A 23,551-nucleotide genomic window follows, 5' to 3' on the forward strand; every position below is an offset into this window, starting at 1 on the left:
ACAGCATTGTAAACTGACAATACTTCAGTTTAAAAATGAATTAAGTATTCTGGTTCCCATAAGCAAACGCTTGGCTCTGATATAAGATAATGGATGATGTCTGTAAAGTGCTTCACACAGTTCTTGAAAAAGAACTGCTTCACAAATAATAATAATAGGTATTATTAATTTTACTCCAGAACCTAAGTTTCTCAGCTCTTCCCTTCACCAAATCCCAAAAGATAGGAAAGTTTCCTTTATGTGACAGTCATCCGTGGAAGTCTGGGTGCTAAGTCCATCTAAGTGTGCCCTCACCCTGTCCCCACTCCCCTATTCATAGTTGTTGTTCGAAGGTGCAGCATATGCTTTTTAAAAAAAATATATATATATATTCATTAGTTTGATTTTTTAGACCCCATATATATGTGCTAACATACAGTGTTTGTCTTTCTCTGTCAGACATATTTCACTAAGCATAATACCCTCCTGGTTCATCTATGTTGTGGCAAATGGCAGAATTTTACCCCTTTTTATGGCTGAGTAGTATTCCATTGTATAAATACATACCACATATTCTTTATCCAGTCATGTAGTAGATGGACATTTAGGTTGTTCCCTGTGCTCTTTTTTTTATTATTCTTGTTTAGGAGGGAGGTAATTAGACTTTTATTTATTGATTTTAATGGAGGTGCTGGGGATTGAAACCTGGACCCTTGTGCATGCTAAGCCTGCACTCTATCACTAATTCTTCATCCCTGCTCTCATATGCTCTTAATATTCACTTTATCAAAATAAATTACAACCAAATAATGTACCACATTTTGCCATGTTTTAATCAAATTTGCTATTCATGAAGCTGTATCATTACATTTCTATGCCTTCCTGTATTCTTGCTCAAGTAGGTTTTAAAATATTAACAGTGTTTTTTTATTATACAACCTGTTTAAAATTTCCAAAGTCCCTTCCTCTGTGTAATTTCATGAATGCCGCAGCAACCACGTGAAATCGAACCAGCCTTTCCAGCTCATTGTCCCCCAGCTTTATTGAGATATAATTGGCATGCGACATTGTGTGAGTTTAAGGCATCTGATGTGTTGATGAGATCCTTCTGTAAATTGCAAACTGAGTACCATGATATTGTCAGCTACCTCCTCCGCCCCCGTCACAGTCACCAGTTTGTGTGTGCCTGGTGAGAACATTTAAGACCTGCTCTCTCAGCAGCATTTAGGTACATGATCTAGTGTTCTGTGTAATCGCCATGCTGAGCACTGGTCCCCAAACCTGTCAGTCTTATAACTGGTGATCTGTTCCCTGTGAGCAACACCTCCCAGTTTCCCCCACTCCTAAACCCTAGCAACCACCACTGTCTTCTGTTTCTGAGTTTTTCCTTTTTAGTTTCCACATATAAGTGAGCTCAGTGCTTTTTATTTTAATGATACAGCTGCATTCCCGAGAGGTTAAAGGACTGTTAAGTGAATTGTATCAGGAGGTTGAAGAATCAGCCCTCCAACTCTGCTCTTCTTTCTTTTTTTCGTTGAAGTGTGGTTGACTGACAGTGTTGTGTTGGTTTCAGGTGTACAGCACGGTCATTCAGTTATTTCATTTCATATCACACATATCCATCTGTGAACATACATTATGTTGCATATTTCTTGTTAGGATACAAGAGTTAATGGATTTTGAACAAACTATAAATAAAACCTGTTGTTAGGATATAAGAAAGTTATTGGCTTTTACACATTTATCTTCTAAGGCACCAGAGCAGCCTTTCAGTTGATGTTCTTGAGTTCTCTGGTAAACAGTCGTATCACCCAATTATAATTTTGTCCCTTCCTTTAACTTACACAAAACTCCTTTCTTTTTCTTTTTAATCACATTTTTCAGGACCTCCAAATTACTAAACAAAAACAGGATGCTAGACATCTTGTTTCTCATATTAATGAGAACCTAACAGATATTCTTAAGAAGTTTTAAAAGTATCCACTTGAGCTAAGTTTTTAGGAAGCATAACATACACCACATGCCTTTTTATCATACACTGAAATCACCATCCTGTCCTTCTCTAATCAATTCACATGATGAATTAATACACTTCTACTGTTAAATCATTCTTGTATTCCTTAATTATATTTTTGAGCTTATTTCTATACTTGCTTTTTTCAGATTTTACTTAGGATTTCTGTATGTGTATCAAGTGGAATTGAACCATTGTATTCTTTCTTTGTACTAATATTTTAGCATCACTAATCTCATGGGGTAAACAGGCCAGCTTATTCTATCTTTATCTAAAGTGTTTTAAGTAACAGGAAAACTTCTAACCTCGGAAAAGAGAATGCAGCCCTAAATGATCTGAGTCTAGTGCCTTCGGGGCAAAGAAATTATATGTGAAAGATACTATATTTCAAAATTTGTATTTATTGTCTTTTCTTGGGTCGATTTTGCTAATAATTTTATAAGTCAAATGATTATGTTTCAATACATTTTTATTTACAATATAAAGTTATATACATTATCTTGTAATTCCAAAATCATCATTATCTCTTGACAGTTTCCACTTTTCACTTTTTTTCTTTTTTATCATAGAAGAGTCAGTTTACAATGTTATGTTAATTTCTGGTGTAGATCTACTTTTCACTTCTAACGTTGTGTTTTCTCATCACTTCATACTCAGATTGTTAGTTTGTTCTATTTTTTTTTTTTAATTTCAAATTAAACTTGCTCTTGGTTTAATTAAGTTCAGCCATTTCTTGTTGTTACATTCATTTAACACACATGCACATGCTCCTTGTTCTGCAGCTGGTGTGGGTGGACACGATGACTTGGCCAGTGTGGCCCCTGGGCCCTGTGTGCTGGGACTTTCCAGAGGCACCCTGCATACCTGTCTGGAGCCTAGACTGGGGACAGCATGAAGTTAGACATGAATGTTCACTGGAAAGGGCTGTCTCCAAGGTCCCTTAGGGCAGTCCATACAAGCAGCAGGCTGCATGCACTGCTGAGGGGTCTCCTGTTTGCAGCCATTGCACACCAGGCCTCCTTGGGGAAAAGAGCATGGTGGGCTTAATTGGCTGCAGAAGGAGTATTTTTAACATGAACTTTTAAAAATTGAATTATAATGAACATATGGAAAATCACACGGACTATAAGCATGTAATAAATTTCTGCAAAATGAACTCACCTGTGCAGTCACCGCCCACATTAAGAAATGAACACTACCCTTACCAGCACACCCCAGCGCATTCCTTACGCCTCTTCTCATTAACCATCTCTCACCCAAAAGATGCTGGGTGTTTTTCTGATTTTTATTACCAAGTACTAATTTTGCCTGTTTTTAAAGTTTATGGAACTGGTATTATCCAGCATGTGGTCTAAGGCTGACTTCTACTTAGCATGTTTGCGGGGTTCAGTACGTACTGTTCACCTAGGAATAGGGTGATCATATTTGGGAGTATTTCGCAGTTCGTTATGCTGTTGGTGAGTATTTGGGGGTGTTGCTGGTTTCAGCTGTTCTAAATAATGCTTCTGTGAATGTGCTTGTGCATTTTTTTTTGAGTTACAGTCAGTTTACAGTGTTGTGTCAGTTTCTGCTGTACAGCAGAATTCTTCAGTCATACCTGAACATACATATATTCATTTTCATATTCTTTTTTTACTACAAGATCTTGAATATATTTCCCTGCGCTGTGCAGTATAAACTTGTTTATTTTATATGTATTGTGCATTTTTTTTAGTTACATATTATGCATTTCTGATGCATGGTGCACTTGGGGTGGGATTGCTTTCCAAAGTGATTTTTACCCCCAGCAGCATTAAATCAGAGTTTTCATTGCTCCGTACCTTCACTAACACTTTTAACTCTGTATTGCTTATAAAATTGTGTTTTTAATTTATGCTTCCTTGTTGGCTAATTATGTCATATTCCTTTTCATGTCTTTATTAGCCGGTGTGATGCCCTCTTTTGTGAATTGTCTGTATCGTTTACTTGTATTTTTTAGTTGGCTAATTTATCTTCCCGATTTACAGCTCTTTATACGCACAGGGCACGTGTATTTCAGATAACTTTTCCCATTCTTTCACTTCCATATTCCCTCGCTTAATGATATCTTTTGAGGAACAGAAGACTTTAATTTTAGTGAAATCTAGTGTTTTCCTTTTAGAATTCTTTGGGGAAATCTTTTAAAAATCTTCTTACTAATGTCTTGAAGATATCTTTAATGTCTTGAAGATATCTTTGGATGTTTTCATTTAGAAGTTAATTGTTTGACCTTTCACATTTAGGCAGTAATTCACCATTAATTGATTTGCTTGTGTATATGATATGAAGGGTCAAGAACTACTTTTTCCCATATGAACCTCCAGTGGCCTTATTCCCATTTATTGGCATGTTCCAGCAGTGCCATCTTTGTCATAAATAAGGCAGATATTTTCTGGACTTGCTGTTTTGTTCCATTGCTCTGTTTATCTTTGAGCCAATTTGAAGTTCTCTTAACGACTATAGCTTTACAGTGTATCTTCTTTTAGTATAAATGCTTCAACTTTTTCTTCTTCAACCTTTTCTTCTTCAAGAGTTATCTTGACTATTATTAGGCTTTTGCATATTCATTTTGTCAGTTTCTGAAAGCATTAGGGCTTTGATTGGAACCACACTGACTCTATTAATTTGGAGCGAATTTACTTCTTTTAGCATGGAGTCTACCAACACTCCATACAGTACTACTCCATAAACACGATGTAGTTTTTCATTTATTTAGGACTGCTTTAATTTAGATTTTGTAGGTTTTTGTGTCAAGATCTTATACATCTTTTATTAGATTTATTCCTTGGCTGTTTGATCTTTTTAATGTTAAGATATCTTTTTAAAATTGCACAAATTTCTTTTGCTACTATATAGAAACACAGTCGGTTTTCATATATTGAACTTGCATCTAGAAACCTTACTAAATTCACTTATTTTCATGATTTGTAAATTCTTTTGGCTATTTTTCATGTATAATTAAGTCATCGGTTAATAATGACAGTTTTATTTTTTTCTTTCTGATCTTTGCAATTAAAAACCTTTCTTATTACACTGACTAGTACATCTGTTCCCATCTGTATAATTTCTTGATCTCTGAGAAGAAATAACTGACCATTAAAAGTGATGTTAGGTATAGGTATTTTATAATTGCTGTTTATCAGATCAAAAAAATTCTTTTATTCCTAGTTTGCCATGACTTTTTAATTAATAATGAAGGTTGGTTAGAGAGAACACCAAAAGCACAAGTAAAAGAGAAAAATTGATGAAACTGTACTTCTTTAAAATTAAAACTTCCAAAACCCATCAAGAATCATCAAAAGATAAGCCACAGATGGAGAGAAAATGATTGTGAATCATATTTCTGAAAAACACTTATATCCAAGAATAAAACAAATTATTTAGGAAAAAAATTAGCAAAAGATTGGAGTAGACACTTTACTCAAGAAACTGAATTACATACTCAGTTTCTTTAATATGTATTTGTGTTTTCAGATTTTCTGTTTCTTTGTCAGTTTTAGTAAGTTGTGTTTTCCTAGAAATTTGGTTGTTTGTCCTTTTTCAAATTAATTGGGCCAGAGTTGTTAATAATATTCTCTCATTGTTTTATTGTCTGTAAAATCCTTAGTACTGGCCTTCTTTCATTCTTGATTGGAATTTGTGCTTTCTTTGATTTTCCATTATGAGTCTTGCTAAAAGCCCTTTTATTTATTTTAGTTTTTCTCAAAGAACAAGCTACTTTGATTTTTTTCTCTTGCACATTTATTTTCTATTTAAAAAAACTTTTTTACTCTAGTTTTTTATCTTTCTTCTATTTTGGGATTTTTTCTTCCTTTTTTCTATTTCTTGTTAGGGATACTTGATAAGGATATTTGACTGCTTTGTCAGCTCCTGTGAGAGGTCTGTTAAAAACCCACTGTGGTTGTAGATGTGTGAATTTTTGCTTCTTTATATTTTAGAGCTGTGTCTTTTTTGTATTTTGTTTATAATAACAAACATGATGATCCATTAAAAAATTCTTAAGAATTATAAAGTGACCCTCTGTCTTGAGTCATGTTTCTTGCCTTACTCTCCCTTGTCAGAGATTAAGATGACTTTACAAGTTTTCTTTTGCTTGATATTTGCGTATTTTTTTACCCTTTTTCTTTAGCCATTCTGTGCTCTTACACTTTAAGACGTATCTCTTGTAAACGGTATCAAATAAGATTTTAAACTCTCCTTGCATAACCTGTGTGAAGATTTCCCTGTAGTGTTTCTTTTAGTGTAGGCCTTCTGACGTCTGATTGTGTGGGTGAGTGTGTCTGAGTGGGTGTGTGAAAATGTCTTTATTTCACCATCATTTTTGATGCATAGATTTGATTCGTTTGAAATTCTAGGTGGGCAGTTATTTTCTTTCCTGACTTCAAAGGTACTCATTTTCTGCCTCACACTGTTGTGTGGATACAGCAGTATTCCATGACTTCTCTGCTGGGACTGGTGTGCAGTGAATGGGCCACAAGTGTTACGAGCAAACCTTGATTCTTTGGCTCCTGCCATGGCTTCCAGCAGCCTGGTCTCTTTAACCTGAGTGTGCTTTTCAAAGCATGTTGTGTGGCCACAGGGTCAGAATGTTGGTAAAAGCCCCCCATCAGACCTCTGGTTGGTGTGTTAGAGGGCATCCTCATGGTGTCCTGAGACCATAGGACATGATGGGTCCCATGATGCAGTTACGGGGTCCCCTCAGGACCACCTCATCCAGAGTCCTCGTCTGTCCCATCAGCTTCCACTTCTGCATTGCTGTCCCATCAGCTTCCACTTCTGCATTGCTTTGGCTCCTCTTTCATCCACTCCCTTCCCCCGTATCACACTACATTTAGCTACTTCTGTTAGCCAGTATGTATTAGCTAACATGCGCTAAGCAACATTTTATATTCTCAGTTTACAATTATATTCTCAGTGTTAAGTGACAGTGAGTTTGAACCATAACTTCGTTAACAAATACATCCTACTAATTTAATGTAGAATTTTTTGGCCCTATTAACTTTTTTTCTCTGCTAAATTTTAACTTTTCATAGAAGAAAATTAATTATGAAGATACTATACCAGACATCCAAAAATGTTTAAAGAGTAACGTATTGAGTAACCATCACCTAACTAAAGCAATACAGTATTACAAATAAGGTTGAAGTTCTCTGTGTCCATTGCCAGTCACATCCCTCCCCTCTGCTGAGGTCACCACCAGTTGAATTTGGAATTTATTATTTCCATGCATGTTTTGTATCCCAAAGTAGCATTCTTCTTTTAAAAACTTATGTAAATGGTTATTATCCTGTGTATCTTTCTGTAATTATATATGATTATAAATATGTTACACTTATTTCTATACTTACAAGTCTTCCAACATTGTTAAATTTATCCATATTTAGACTTTAATTCCTTCATTTTCATGATGCACATATAACATTCTGTTGCATAAATATGTTCCAGTTTTATTATTAATCCTTTTGTTGAGTGTCTAGGTTACTTCCAATTTTTTGCTGTTTTTATATATGTTACATTGAATGTTATTGTACATGTTTCCTTGGGCGTGTGTTTGAGAGATTTTCTAGGGTGTGTATACCTAAGAAGTGACGGGTTGTGGGATGTGTGCTTGGTAACTGTAGTTCTCACTCCCGCAGGAAGTGTGTGGGCTCAGAATGTCCCGGCCTCAGCTGATACTCGATATTACGTCTTGTCATGATCAGTTTCTAGTGGGCTAGTAAGAGAGTGAGGAGCTGACTGTATACCTTCTATGCTGTAACTGTACTTTGTCTTTTATTTGTCTGTTTATTTAAATAGGGACCTACCTTGTCCCAGAGAAGTTAATTTTATAAAAAAGCATGTCTTTGTTGAGCCACAGAGTAAACAATCCCTTTAGGAATTCTTTATGTTTATTTGTATCTGTTCCCAAGTTATAAGTCTGGGGTAAACTCCTAATTATGACACTGTTCGTTTGTATATACTTTCAAATGAGTGATTCTTAAATGTGATCCGTGGTCACCAAGCGGGCATCCGTGAGGGCACAATGATTTTCACAGCAGTGAGGTGCCCTTTTCACTGGGTTGGCATTTGCACTGATGGGGCAGAAGCAGTGGTGGGTAAAGTGCCAGCATATTTGCAGGAACCAAGAAAGTGGCATCAATCTGCAGTGATTTTGTTAACACAAATGGGTTTATTTGTATTATTCAATGAATAAATAAATATTTAAAAATTTTTGTTTCATTTTATAATAGAACAACTGTTGGTAGATTTATATTATATAATCTGAACAAAGCCCCTTCCTCTAAGAGTATGAAGGGGGCCTGAGACCACAAAGCTTGAGACCCATTACTTTAAGCACATGGTAGATGTATGAACAAACAAATATTTTATCCTTTCTGATTCTGACCAGCATCTTCGGGAAGGAAAAGTTAGGTAATAGAATTAATTCCTTTGGTAGATAAATTCAGTCTTATATTCAAGTTACATATGAATCTTAAGTAAATTTTCAATTCATTGCCTTAAAATTTTGTTTATAACTGGATTATATTTGTAAGTAAAACACTTCGCAGGTGCTGATCTTATGGAAAGAGTCAAAATGAATTCCAGTGAAGTTGTCCCTTTTGTCTCCAAAATAAGAGCAGTGATTAATGAAATCAGTAAGCATAATTACATTGTCTGTTTAGCATGCTGCAGAGGACCTTAAATATCAGCTTTAAAAAGTTGCACACTGTCTTCTATATAAGCTTTGACTAAAATATATAATTAGATTGTCATGACCTAAGCTGGTTGTAAAACAGCATGAAATATATTTAATTTGAAAAATTGTGAAAAATATTTTATAATTTTAAAGATGCTTCCTATTTATGATGACACGGTATATGCAGGTAGTTATTAGAAAATAAGAATTTGGTGTAAGCCTTTGACATAAAGTATCTATATTTCTTAAATAATTGCATACACAAACATTTAGGGATTTGGAATTTTTTGTTTTTTATGTAAATAGGATCATTTTATGTAATGTTTATATTTGCATACGCATCAATGTACTTTTTTTATTAATGCTTTTTAATACATTGCTGCATAGTACTGCATAGTGTAGTCTTATCCAAAATTTTAAATTATCTCTTCCTTAATGAACATTTAGGGTTCTTTGTTGTTGTTTGGGTTTTTTGCTGTTTTTGTTATTTATAAGACAACAATGAGTATCTTTGTACAGAGTCTTTTAGAGCATTAGTATGTGTTTATAGGATAGATGTCTAGACATGGTGTTGCAATTCTCAGGACGTACTGAATATAGAATGCACCGAAGAAACTGAATCAGTAGTTGAAAGTTTCTTCACAGAGAAAGCCTGAGACCCAGTTTTTACATGTTAAGTGACTTACATTTCAGATTCTTTCCCTAGCCGGTGAGGAACAGATCATTGCAACCGTATACTACCTCTTCCACAGAACGGTGGAGTTAGAGTTCCTTCCTTAACTCATTATTTCAGATCAGCAGGACCTTCATGCATAAATATGACACAAACAATGGAAGAAAGGATTGAGAGGTGCCACACCTGTGAACATAGATGAGATCAGTAAGTTTATTACAAAGACCAAGTTGGATTTTCACAGGAATTGAAGGGGGAGAGAAAGATTTCCACTTGAAAATACAAAATTTAATTCATGACATTAGCCAAGTAAAATCATGGGTTTTTCTCAATAGACTGAGAGAAAGAATTAGAGAGATGTCAACTCTGTCATAGGTAAAGCGCAAGGCAAGCCAGGAGGAGCAGAGCACTCCTGTTCCTGTTCTGTTTTCTTAGTAAGTGCTCATTAGGTATCATCTCCTGTTTTACCATGGAGATTTCAAATCAAACAGGCTCTGTACTCACAGACAATAAAGCAATAATAGAATATAAAAAAAAGTCAGCTGATCTCCTAAAGTCAGAAAAAAGACAGGAGGCCCCCACCACCTCTGTTCAATATGGTTCTGAAAATTCTGGCATGTGTGCAAAGGCGGGGAGTAGAAACACAATAATGGCTGAAAAAGAAGAAACATGACACTGTCTTTCTCAAGTGGTGAATGTTTCCATTGAAAATCTGTAAGGATCAAAAAATTATGAGAAAGAATGAGTGTTTCAAGATAGCTGAATATAAGATTCATATTAAAAATAATTAATTGCCTTTCTTGCTACCAGCAACAGACACAAGGTAATCAATCAAAGAAAGATAATGTTGACAGTAGGAACAAAAGTGGATCTAGAAATATATGCAAGCTGTTTGAAAAAATTATGAAACTTTATTTATGACATTAAAAAATTAAATGGAGACATTGTCTTATTGAATAGAAAGATTCAGTATCAAAAAGATGATTCTCAGAAATGAAATTAAGTGCATTAATTTTGTGAGGAGCTTGGTGGGCACAGACAGGCCCCCAAATAAAAATAGCTGAACATTCTTAAAGAAGGAAATAAAGATCCTTGCCTTATTATGCTCAAGAGCTATTTTAAAGATACAAAAATTAAGGTGGTATATTACTGGCTTTGGGATAGACGAACTGACCAGTGGAGTGGACCATAGAACCATAAAGTAGGGGAACTGATGTGGAGAGAGGAGGCGCTGCAGATCACTGGCGGGTGGCAAAGACGTGACTACAGTTATGAAGTAAAACAAACTTGCATGGTCTTGATGGAGTGAAAAATCTCTTAAACACAAAAAACACAAAGGGAAAGGTTGATAATGTTCTATGAAATTAAACTTAAGAACATGTTTGTTAAAAGACACTCTAAAGAAAGTAGAAAGAAAAGCCACAAACTGGGAGAAAACACTTGAAACACATAGCTGCCCAAAGATTAGTATACACACACACACACACACACACACATGAATGCATGAATCAACACATGCATACATACATGTAACCTGGAAGTCAGTAAGACAAAAATGTTTCCCACAAAAGCGAAATGGGAAGTATGCGCAGGAAAGATGAGCGTCCAACAGATAATCATAGAAATGCAAATGCATACCACAGTGGGATACTATTTTATACCTAACTTAAGATTCCTGATTTTCTTTAGATAACAAGTAATCTTTTATTCCAACTACCTGGTCTTTGTTGTAAAGCTCCTATATATCCTGGCTCCTCCCCTACCTCTTCGGAGCAGTCTCTCAGAGGGGCTGTCATCCCCGGCTCGAGTCCTCCCGCCAAATAAAACATAACTCTTAACTTTTAGGCTGTACATTTATTTCAGTCGACACACATAAGCCTCCGGTATTCTTTGGGGTCCTTATCCTCTAGTTCTCCTCATAGTTCATTTTCTATACAGAAGGGCTTCCTGGGGGTTATTTTTCCCTAGAGGAAATGGCTTGTCTGGTGGGTGTTAATGGATGCTGGTGGTGGAGGATCCTGCATTGTACACTTGGGGCTGTTTTCACATACAGGTGTGCTGGCGCCTGTTCATATGGACCTGAGCATCGTTAAATTGTCAGGAATTTTGTGAGCTGCTTTTCAACAACCATATACATCTTGAGATCCATCATTGTAACAGCATCAGTAATAATACAAATCAGAACGTATCCTTCCTCTCTGACACCACTTTCCCCTCTTGCGTCCTGTTGCATGTTCATTTTTTGCAGCTGGAGTATCTTTCTCTGGGTTCTAAAGGGTGATTGAACTTTGTTCTTGGCCACAGTGGCTACTGTGCTCTGCTTGTTTTTAATGAAAGGGTCTAAGGAACTTAAAGGCACTGGATGCATTTGAAAGCTGTTCTATTAAAATAGAGATGAGAAAGAAGTTCTGTATATTGAGTCACTGAATTACTTTACTGTTCCTAACTTCTTAGAAAGCTGCTTCTTAAGAAGTAACCCCAAAATTCTACAACAAAATTTAGTTCTTCTGCTCTTTTCAAAGAAAAAAAACCTTAAAATGCATGGCTTTTTTTTGGGAGATATTTTATTCTAAAGAAATTCTCAGGTTTCTCAAAAGTTGATCATTGTTACAAGTCCCCACTGTCCCCTTCAAGCATGAGATGTCTAGGTAGAAAGCAGTAAGTAACTACTTTGAAATGTGCGTTAGCAAGTCAGCAGGGATGTGCAAAGATGGGATTATCCTGGTCTAATAACTGCTCTTGTTCCTCAGCTTTCCACCCCTCCTCCAGCTGCATGATCCGGGCACCTTACTGCTGGGGCCACTGTTGTGCAAATTAGCAATTTAGAATATGCTGTTCTCAAGCAGAGGTGTTTAATTACCTACTTAGGACCAGTATTTGTCTAATCAGGTGGTATTTCATGAAGATCTAGAAAGCATTTTTAAAGTTCTCTCTGAAGTAGAAACTTTGAGGGGGGGAAGTCTTGATTCTCTCAAGTTGAGGCCTCAAGGAGTTCCTATCTAATGGTAAAGAATATTTAAAATAGGTTTTCACCAGAATTTTAAATTGTAGGCTCTAGTGGGATGTGGATGATAATTCTGTGAATGATCTTCCACAGTAATCCTTTAAAATGCCGGGCATTTTTGGCTCCCCGCCACCCCCCCCAAAATAAAATTGCAGAAGCTTCAATTTAGCTATGTAAATGCAGAGCTTAATTTACATTGAAATACAAGTAATTATGTTAAGAGGACAGATTATAAAATTCATCTATTTAACGACATCATTTTTTTTAAGATTTTGTTATACTGTAAATTTTTAAAGAAGGAAATTGATTTTGAAAGTTTTCAAATTCTCTGATTAGTTTTTCTTCATGTGATTGAAAAATCAGTTGTTTTAAGTATTTTTCTGTCAGAAAAAGCTGTCTCTCTGGGTCAGATACATAGAAAATATTTTTGTACAGTGGAACAGAAAATTTTGTATAAAACTCATGTAAATTGTATGGGATAAACCTCTTCTCAAGAAGTGCTTCTCACTTTTCTTTTCTTGGCATGCTTTTGAATTTTAAAATTGAGACACACTTTTGAACTTTAGAATTGAAAGGCTCAAAGAAATAAAGGGTAAGTCATAATTAAAAACTAAAGAAGCACAAAACTATAGAAGCACATTTCTATCAGACTTCTGTGTTAGTCACCTTTCTGCAGGGGTTTGTTACGGAATCAGACTTTTTTTCCCCAGCCTAGCTGACTTTGTACAAGAGAATATTCTTTCTGTTTTGGTGACTGCATAATCTGTCTTCCTGTTGCCTTTACCTTAAACTAGAAGATACAATACAGTTCATATTGTAAGTTGGTCTTACGTCAGAACATCAGCTCAATTTAATAGTTGCTCAAAGGCTTTGCCATAGATGTTTATTTTATTATAGAAAAGTTGTGTTTTATACATTACCAAAGTGCAGTGAGCTTCTATGAATTGTTTTGATAAATGTTGATTGAGGCATACCATGCGTAAATCTCTTGATGTGGAGGTTGGAGATGTGGATTCTAGTCCTCTCTACCATTTGGTACTTTTCCTGTCTCCTTGTTGTGAGAACATTGTGGGTTTTTTCTCTACCTATAGGTAGTATCTAGCATAGTAACTGGCCCGTGGTAGATCTCCGATTCAAAGAGTAAATTGACTGGGATCCTGTTGGTGTAGCAGTTAACAGAGCTGTACCGGTTTCCTCTCATCTTCAGATTGGATTCTCCCTCGGAATTCCTTTCTGTTTGCCTGTACCTGAAATTCAAAGAATCATGCTCATCCTGGCCTGAGTTTGATTCTTTCTCTTCCGCCCCAGTTCGTGTTGTTTCCGGGATGTGACTGAGGATGATAGAACAGACAGAGATGGACCAATTTGCTTATTTATCGTGATTAGTAAATTAGGACACTGTCCTTTGGCTGGATTAAAATGGGAGGTGTAGCTCAAGGGTTCAGGTTTGAAATGTAAAGGTAGTTGATGCTAAGGAGACATCCAAGTTGGAGATGTCAGGCAGGCAACAAGGGAGAAGTCTGGACAGGAGCAGGTAGTCCAGGATTGAGATGTGAATTTGGGAGCCATCAGAATGTTGATGATACGTGAAACTCTGGCCCTGGGTGAGTCACCTAGGAAGTTAACTGCAGAGAGAAAAAATGTCTGGTAACCCTGAGGCATTATAATGTTTTAAGGCTGAGATGAGAAAGAAGAACCAGAATGGAGACGGAGAATGATCAACCTGGGTAGGTAGGTGGGAAGAAAACAGTATTCTGATACCCAAAGGAAGAAAGACTTTCATGAAGGAGGGAGGAGCTTTTGCTGACAGGCCAAGTAAGATGCGTGGTAAAGAAATTGCTTAATATTACAACCAGCACCCTTTTGGCAACAGCGTTGAGGCTACGGTCGGATGCTTAATTTGCCTGGGAGACAATGAAAAACTGCATTCTTTCTGTAGGGCAATTTTGGGAGACACCTTAGTCTGAGTACCACCAGGCTGGGCTTTCTGGTTTTAAGTACTTTAAAAAAAACCCCCAAAAACTAGTTATCTGAAACCTATCCTGGTTATGGACAAATACTTCCTATAATTTGATTTCTTGTAAATAAACTGTAAGTGAATGTATTTGGAAAAATTTTCCTCTAAAATATATGTATATAGCTTTCTATGAAGCATAGCATCTGATTTATCATGGCTTAATTGTAGTCTCGGATGCTGACTTATCATGGCAGTCATAGTCTCTGATGTAAGATTCAGAGTTTTTGCCTATGAATAAAGTGTGAATAACTTTTACGGGAGTTTAAAGTATTGTATTTGTCATTTCATGCATTTAGTCATTATATTCCTTTTAATTACATGAAATGTTCAACTAAGAAATGTGCTTGTAAAGGTATACATCCACCTAAAACTCTATAGTATCCCATTTTAGGATTTAGATATTCTCCAGTAATGAACATAAGAGAGCTTGCATCAATTCCAGGTGTACCCCTGTTAAGCTTTCCATTTGGTTTAGAGGCATCTGATACTTACTTGAGAGAAATCCAGAGGTGTTATTTATTTTTTTTCAGTTTAAGTTTATCACCATTATACAATTCAAAGCTTTTTCAGATATTTCATTTTTGTTTTGCTTTATCTGAAATAAAGCTTATTCTGAAAATACTTAATCGGTACCACAGTGACTATTATAATACAATTTGAGAGATTATACACTTGCTATGTTACCTTTGCTGTTGCCTATTTTGGCTTTTATTTTAGCTGTATTATGTTAAGAATTGTTTAGAAAAGAACATTTTCAAAGTTTGAAGAATTGTTTGTCAGTCTGCCAAGTTGACCTGTTTAAGTAATTTAGTTAAATTGGATGTTATCCAGCATGTATTTTACATGCCCCCTACCCCCCATTTGATGTAATAACTAGAAATTGGAGGCACTGTATTACGGTGCGTGAAAGGTTGATTGGTGAAACACTCTGCTTAAGTCTGACTTTAGTTTTCCAAGTAGTAATTTCCAGATCTCAATTTTAGTTTTCTTTACCCTCTTGCCAAGAGTGATGGAAAGCTGACACAAGTACCTAGGAGTTACTTGTTTTCCCTTATGAGTAGTTAACAGCCCCTGTTTATTGAATCATAGTCTAGAATGGAGTCATTACACGTCACAGTTTGCAACTATGGTCTCTTGTCTCTTTTTGGAGTTTATTGCTTTGGCTGCTTTCATTGGGGTTATTAATCACATTATGACTTTGGACAGTTTTGTGAAAATTATAATGTGTTGCTAAATATAGCAAGAGTAATGAGCTTATCAACCAAGCTCTGTCACTTACTCTTAAAATATTACCCTAGAATATTCTAGAATTTGACAAGACTAGAAAAAAATGACTTTAAATTTTTTTGGCTTTTTTCCACTTTTTTTTTTTTTGGCGGGGGCAGTAATTAGGTTTTACTTATTTATTTTTAGAGGAGGTACTGGGGATTGAACCCAGGTCCTTGTGTGTGCTAAGCATGCGCTCTACCATTTAAACTAAACCCACCCCCATTTTTTGGCTTTTTGATATTAGCACTTAATTCCACAAGGAATATCTGTGTATGTGTTTAATGTAAAAATTTAAAACTCTTTTCAGCAGCTTTCCCTCATTCTCTTTCTCTCCTCATAAGTAATTATTGCTCATATACTAATTTAATATGTAGATTTTTAGTCCTTTTCTTGTTTTTTACTTGAATATTTGCATACATAGATTGCTATATAGATTATGTAAAACATGTATATGTATGTATGTATATGAAAATAATCACAAGAACAGGTTTTTAAATTTTTTTTTTGGAAATGTATAATATTTAGGAATTTACCCATGTCATCTAGATTTTCAAATGTATTGGTTTGAAGTCATCCACCATGTTCTTTTATTTGTTTAATGTCAGAAGCGCCAGCAGTGATGTCCCCTCTGCACTCCTGATGGTGTCCTGATTCGTGTCCTCTGTCTCCTCCTTTGATCAGTCTCTCCAGAGCCTTCCCAGTTTTATTATACATTAAAAAAAATCTGTTTAGGGCTTTGTTAATTCTCTCTATTGTTTGTTTTATTAATTCCTATTCTAGTTTTTATTAATTCCTTCCTTTTTTCTTCAGGTTTAGTTTGCTGCTTTATTTTAAACTTATTCAGATGGTTGTCTGTTTCATTTATTTTCTGTCAGTTAGACATATATCAGACCGTCTTACTGCATCCTTTTATCTCTGTATTTTCCATGTTTGTTTTTCCTTTCTTCTTTGCGAATAGTTTCTTGTCACCTCTCTACCAGTTCAGTAATTTTCTCCTAAGCTGCACCTGATTTTTTACAAACGTTGAGTTTTTTTGTTCATTTCAAAATAGTTTTTGGTTCTTTAAAAAATCTGTAATGTCACTTCTTTGTGTGCAGTTTACATTTCCTGCTTGGCTTCATGTTTTTGAAAGTCAGCGTTTGGTGATACGGATCTCAGTTTTGTGTGGCCCTTTTCCTTTTTACTGTTTCCCTTATCTTGTTTCCTTGGCTATTCTTTGGCTGTGTGATAGACATTGTAATTTGAAGTCTGGGTTTCTCCCATGTGGATTTTTGTCACTGCAATGAAAAAAAAAAAAAGAATTTCCTAGTATTGTTTACTACGGATATACCATAATGTATATAATTATTCCTTTATTGATGGCTTTTAGGTAGTTTTTAGTTTTTTACTATTATAAACAACAATGCAGAAAATAGCATTAAACATAATATTAGTGTATCTGAGGAAGCCTCAATAAAGAGATACATCTTTCTCTCTGAGGTTTGGAATAAATTAAAAAATGAAATAAAAACTAGGGAAAAAAAAGGCAAAATATTTTTATGACTGGTATTAGGTAAGTTGAGGTTGTGGCTTCAGATCTGTTGATGAGGTTTGCTCATTTGGATCGCCGGCATTAGACTCACTTCCCCCAGACAGAGCTGCTCTGTGCTGGCTCTGGCTAACTCACAGGGCACCTGAGCACACATGCAGGAACACGTGTGACCTTGGAGGCCAGGCACATTTCCAAAAGAAAAAAGGAGGTAATAGCTCAACCAAGAACATGTGCATTTATTCATTTTTGAATGAGCCATTTAGATAAATCATTTGTTAGGGTAGAAGAAATTTGGGGACCAAGGTTGCAGGAGAGGGAGACCCACCTCTGTAATGCTGTATGTATTTAGCATTTTAGGGAAGAAGAGAACCTGTCTAGACATGTACTCTGGACACTTGCCAGCTGGGAGACTGAGTAAGGAGCCTTGTCAGAAAGCATCTCTGGAGGCAGGTGGCTGGAGCTGGCCCTCTTGCTGAACTGATGTTCGATGCTCGCCTGTTGAGCCAGCTTTCTGCACTCTCTGCTAAGCTGCTGAAATGGCAAAGAAAATGTACCTCCAGGCCACGCATACTCGTCTGTCCCCAGTTAGCCAGTGTTTCTGTTGTTATTTCCTGGTTGACTTCTTGCAGATTGGTCAGAGAATGGCTGTAATATTTGTACTGTTTGGAATGTACTGTGTTTCTGCTTTGTGGATGCTCACACTGTGTTACCTGGTATATAGATATTTTATCACTGCTAGATCTTCATTGTGGATTTTTGCTTTATTAAGCCTTATGAAGTGCCTTTTGGGTTTTTTTTTTAAGCCCTTTTAATGCTTTTACCCCATTGTTGCTCTTTTTTGTTAAGATTATGAGGTGTTTTCTTTGTGTTTGACTCTGAGGTGCCTACCCATTCTTCATATTTTTAATATTTTCTGTTTTGTTTTAGATGTCTTTGTATCGTTCTGCTTGTAGTTGGGTTTTGCTTTGTGATCCAGCTGGAGTTTTTTCCTTACTGGATGAATATAGCTCCTTTAAATATATTGATATGCTTGGTGTTGAGCCCATCATTATGATTTTCTGTGCCTTCTGATTTTGATGATTTTATATTTAAAAAATCATTTTAAATATGCTGTGTGTTTTTCTGGTTTGTTCTGTTTGTGGACTTATTCTAATAATGGGAAAGGGTTGCATTTTTGTACTAGGGGTTATCTTTATTATTAGAACTTTATGTGCTGTACTTGGTCCACTGTTCCTTTAGAAAGTTCTGTTGACTTCTTCAAATGAGCAGTGATGGAATTGGCATCTTTCCAGTTTTAAATTCCTTCCTCCCACCTTTCTCTTCTCCCAACATTTTTCCTTATTGTTTTCTTTATAGTTTTAAATAGACTGGTACCTGTATTACTTGATTTATCAATTTTAAATTGTGTCTCTCGTTTATAAAAGATTCAGGGAACTGGTGTACTTTGTTTTGTTTAATTTATCATTTTCATGTTAATCAAGTAATACACTTTTTAAAAACAGGTTTATTGAGGTATAATGTACGATAAATTGCAGCTATTAGAGTGTACAGTGTGGTAACTCTGACTTGTGAAAAGATCACCATAATCAAGATGGCAAACATATCCATCACCCCTAGAAGTTTCCCCAGAAGGTTGGTAATCCCTTTGTCCTGCCCCTCCTGGTCCCTCAACTTGTCCCCGGATGACTACAGAACTGCTGTGTATCACTAGACACTACTTCCCATTTTTAACATTTTTTTAATGAACGGAACACAGTATGCATTAATTTTGTAAGTCTTTTAATCAGCATATTTCTTTTGCAACTCATCCGTGTGTATCATGGATCAGAAGTTGGTTCATTTTTAGTGCCGAGCAGCGTTCCATTGCAGGGAGGTACCACGTGCTGACATTTGGGTTGTGTTCCGTTCAGGGCAGTTACACATAAAACTGCTGCAAACATTTGTGTGTTAAATCTTTAACTGTCTTTACCTTCACTAGTCTTCCCCAAAGAATTAAGGCTCTTACTGCTTCTATTTATCAGCATTCTGTGGATCAGTGAGGTGGTCAGGTTCTCTGTGGGTTAGTCACGGTATCCAGAGCCTTGCCTGAGGATCTTGTGAAAATGCACATCCTGACCCAGTAGGTCTGGGTGGGACCTGGGATTCTGCATTTTTAACCAGCTTCCAGGTGATGCTTATGCTACTGGACCACGATCACACTTTGAAGAGCAAGGCTGTAGAGCCTGAGAGTTGACGCAAGCAAGGCAGTAAATAGTGTAGTTTCTTCCTACAGGTGAAAGTAAACTACTTGTAGTGTGTGTTTTTTTTTTTTTTTAATCAGAAATGGAAATAACTACATTTGCCATTGTCAAGCAGCATTTGAAGTGCCAAGAGCTTTGTTACATCTGAAGCAGCAGTCCATAGTGGAAGTCATTACTCAGGTACATTTGTTACAATCTCCCAGACCAGTCTGCTGAGTGGGAGCGTGGGGACTTACCTCGCCAGCATCCCGTCTTCGCGTTTTCCGTAGTGAGGCTTTATTTGATTTGGAGTTTTGGTGGGAAGAGGGTGCTCTGGTGTTGGCTCTTCTTACTTTAATGACCTACACAGTCACGTACCAGAGACGGTCTGGGTTGGGGGCGTCCTGGGAAACTCGAGTCAGAACTCTAGTGTAGTCAGCTGGCTGGTACCTTGCCTCTGGTTCCTAGGGTCCCCGACTGGACCCAGTGAGCTGCGGTGTTGCTCCAGATTTCCAAGAATTAGCAGAGCACAGAGCCAGTGTGCTCGTCAGAGTTCCCTAGGAGTGTCGGCATTTCCCTTTCCTCAGATACATGGTCGCAGGTCCTTTGGGATGGATGTCCTCCTCAGGGACCCTGGGTCCGGGCTGTGAGGGCTGGTGATAAGCAGTAATGGGGGCAGTGGAGACCCTGGGGCCATACCACCTGCATTCGAATTATGCCTGTACCAGGCCAGTAACAGCAGCTTCTCTACTCAGTGTCCCTGTCTGTAAAGTGGAAGTTGCGATAGTTCGATGTCATAAGACTGGTAGGAGGTTCAGGTAATGTTTGTAACATGCTTAGTCCTGTGACCACACGTAGTAAGCACTTCCAAGTATTTTGCTAGATCCACAGGTAGCAGTGAAAAAGAAAGAAGGCAGGTGGGTAAGTGGTAGGCTTGGAAGAATCAAGCAGCTTTTCTCACTTCGCACAGTGGTCACTGTCGTGACTCCTGAAGCGATGGCTCCCACTTGCGGCCCTGCAGCCCTCTGTGCGATGGGGTGAGTGTGCGTGTGGGCGTCCAGGCCTGCTCCTTTCTCAGCAGCCTTGGCTGGGCTCCAGGAGAGCCAGGGCACAGCCAGCCTGGAGGCTTTGGGCAGGAGTGGTTTTGTTTGTTTTTTGTGGTTCCTTTGAAAGTTGATGATGGCAGTGGGAGAGAATACATTAACCTGACGGTAAAGTTTTGGCTGAAATTAGGGGCCATTAGCAATTTATTATAATTTTCAGTTAAGCTTGATTTTATTTGTTCTCTTTGAATGATTTCAATAAAGTCAGACTTCTGGTATTACTCGATGGACATTTCTTTTGAAATATTTGATTTCTCTGTTTTCTGTGAGAACACTATTCAAGCAAAACCAAATTTAAAAGTAGTGTTTTTCCTTAATAACTGCACTGTTTGTATTTTTCCAGAAACATCTGAAAACCTACATTATGTGTTGCATTTACCTCAGAACTGACAGGAGACCCTCAGTTGCCTTTTCCCCACATTCCTGGCCGTCTGGCCCCAGTTGTGCCCACAGGGGTGTCCTGTGGACTCCGGGGTAGACGGGAGCCTTCCTCTGCCACTCATTTATTTTTCTCTTAAAATAGCAAAACTTTGCTTGTTTTCTTTAATTATATTTTTAGGATCATTCAAAGAATTATTCTTTGTCATACCTGGCTCATTTCCTGGTACTAACCTCAAAATAGTACGCGGTCCTGCTGGTTGCATAACGTCCTGAGTCATGATTTCTTCCTGTCGCTGTTGGGAACAGCCATTGCTCCTGGTGGTTCCTGTTTCGTTCAGTTGCACTGTTTTATACAACTGCCGTTTTGATTTTTCTTGGGTCTTTGAAACTGATAATCTGCCTTTCTAATGGTGTGTCTTACTGAGTTTCCTCTGAGCTTATGAAGTGCTCCAAGTAGAAGAAATACTGCACGTAAAAACAAGCACATTAGGTAATTACGGCACTAGCATGGACTTTGAGATGGCTCATGTTTTCCTGAAAAAAATAAGTAAGAGAAACATCTTTCAGGGAAAAATTAGGCTTCTGCAGAACTTTAGGATTTATACAGTAAAGATTAAAATTTAATGACTCATTGACTACTTATTAAGCTGTTCTACTTAATCCTTTAGTAGGAAAAATTTTATAGATTGCCTTATGTAACGCTAATTTGTGTTAATTAATACTTGAAAGTACTAAGTACTGTACCGATTTAATGAGTTGAGAGTGTTAATACCATTTTCCTTGGTTTTTTTTAATATAAGGAACCCCACATTTCTTGTCATTTGTGTTATATGTAAGTTGTAATGTTAAAAACTTTTATCTCCTTGAGAAAAATGTCTTAAGTTTTTAATTGTCACATTTAAAAATAATTTTCATTACTTCCAAAAAGTAGAAGCATATTGGGGAATAGTGTTACATTCTCTAACTTCAGAATTAGGAAAAACTTTAGAAGGAGATGAATCATTTCAGCACCCCATGCCCCTAGCCCCCTCATCTCCTGGGTCAGTATGTTTGTTTTATTTCTCCTCTTCTCCTACCACTGCATTATATAAACCCTATCCTCATACTTTAAGTCATGTGGAACCTAAAATCTGGCTGTTGGACATACCCCTTTCCCTTTCCCCTTCATTTTTTACCGAGTCCAAACTCGTTCTGCTCGCCACATGACAGGCCAGTGAATTGGGAGACGAGGTGTTGGGGCAAGGAATAGCGACGTCATTCGGAAAGCCAGCAGATGGAGAGGATGGCAGGCTAACATCCTGGAGAACCATCCTGCTCCAGTCAGAATACAGGCTCCTTTTATACAAAAAAACCCCCCAAAAAACAAAAAAAAAACCCCCCAAAACCCCAAAACAAACAGGGGAGGGGGGATGTGGTTGATTGTTGCAAACTTCTTGCTGCAGGAATTCTTTGTTCTTGCAGCTGTCTGTGTAGGTCAGGCCACAGTGTCCCTGTAAACCTCCAAAAAAACAAAGGTTATTCTCTATTTTGCAACTTGCCATCTCCACGTAAGTGCAGAAATGCTGACATCCTTAAAGGTCAGAGCCCCAAGAATAGGCTTTCCTGGGTATTTCAGGCTAAAGGCAACATTGTTTTACAAAAGGTGCAGAGCGAGCAGGACTGAGCCTAGAAAACAGGGCACAGTGGTCAAAACTAAAGGAACAGATCCAGTATGGAGTCAGATCTGTTCTCCTCTATTACAATTTTATGTTATCAAAGTAAGGTTTGTTTATAGACCTCTCACGTGAAGGGAAAAGGTATATTCATTAATCAGTTTCATTTGTGTTTTTATTTCTCTCTTTTACTGACATTTTATACCACTGGAAAAATGATGCTTTTTAACTTTCTGTTGGCTTAGTGTGATTTTTAAGTATAATGTTTATTTGAGGATATTAACTAATAAAAATGTAGAGCAAAGCCTTGTCAACCCTTTGAGCAGCCACTGCCTTTGTGTGGCAGCACTAAGAACATTACCGACGACCAGGATTGTAACCTTCCCGGATTCTTTCTGTTCGGCTTCAGGCTTATGAAGTTATGTATATTACTTTTGTAATTTGCAGTTGGTTTATTCCTTTTCCCCTTCTATTCAGTCCACATTTTCAGTGCACAATTTGATGTGAAGAAAAATTCCTCCTTCCATATGTATCAAATCAATTTATCTCTATTTTTAGGGAAAAAGAAATCTAAGGCATATGAGATAACCCCTGTTTACCCTAGGATGGAATTTTCAGAAATGGGAAGTCAAAAGCGCACATATTTAAGGCCTGGGTTTGATTCTGGAGGCCCTTTAAACTCACTTTTGTGTTTTCTTTTTCTGAAGAGTCAGCTTCCAGCAGAAACTTATTAGTGAGTGTTGAAGGCTCTCTGTGTTGACCCCCATGTTCACACAGCCAGGAGAGAACAGCCCCACTCTCTTCCCGTTGCTCCCTCCAACTTAGGACCTCTGCAGTTTTTCTTTTCTCTAGAAGGCTGCACATGTTCATGTTGTTTCTTTAAAGTATTAAGTGAAAGAAGTTGATAATAAATCAAAAAGTAGAGAAAACACCAGGGTTAATGTAATGGAGACAGAAGAGGCAGGGGATAACCTTGACATCTGTCGCAGAGCGATAAGAAGGATGTTACTGATCA

The 23,551-nt window shown here is 37.1% G+C and overlaps 1 protein-coding gene and 1 non-coding gene across 13 annotated transcripts in view; one reads left to right on the forward strand and one right to left on the reverse strand.

The window, feature by feature from the left end:
• The window catches only part of LOC105075598 (uncharacterized), a 92,358-nt gene that overhangs the window by 35,196 nt on the left and 33,611 nt on the right, over positions 1-23,551 (forward strand). The window lies entirely within an intron of this gene.
• Positions 2,916-3,050, reverse strand: LOC141578051 (small nucleolar RNA SNORA70). Its single transcript, XR_012507931.1, has one exon. It is a non-coding gene; the product is annotated as a small nucleolar RNA SNORA70 (small nucleolar RNA).

Source organism: Camelus bactrianus, chromosome 6 (assembly GCF_048773025.1).
Source record: "Camelus bactrianus isolate YW-2024 breed Bactrian camel chromosome 6, ASM4877302v1, whole genome shotgun sequence".
NCBI lineage: Eukaryota > Metazoa > Chordata > Mammalia > Artiodactyla > Camelidae > Camelus > Camelus bactrianus.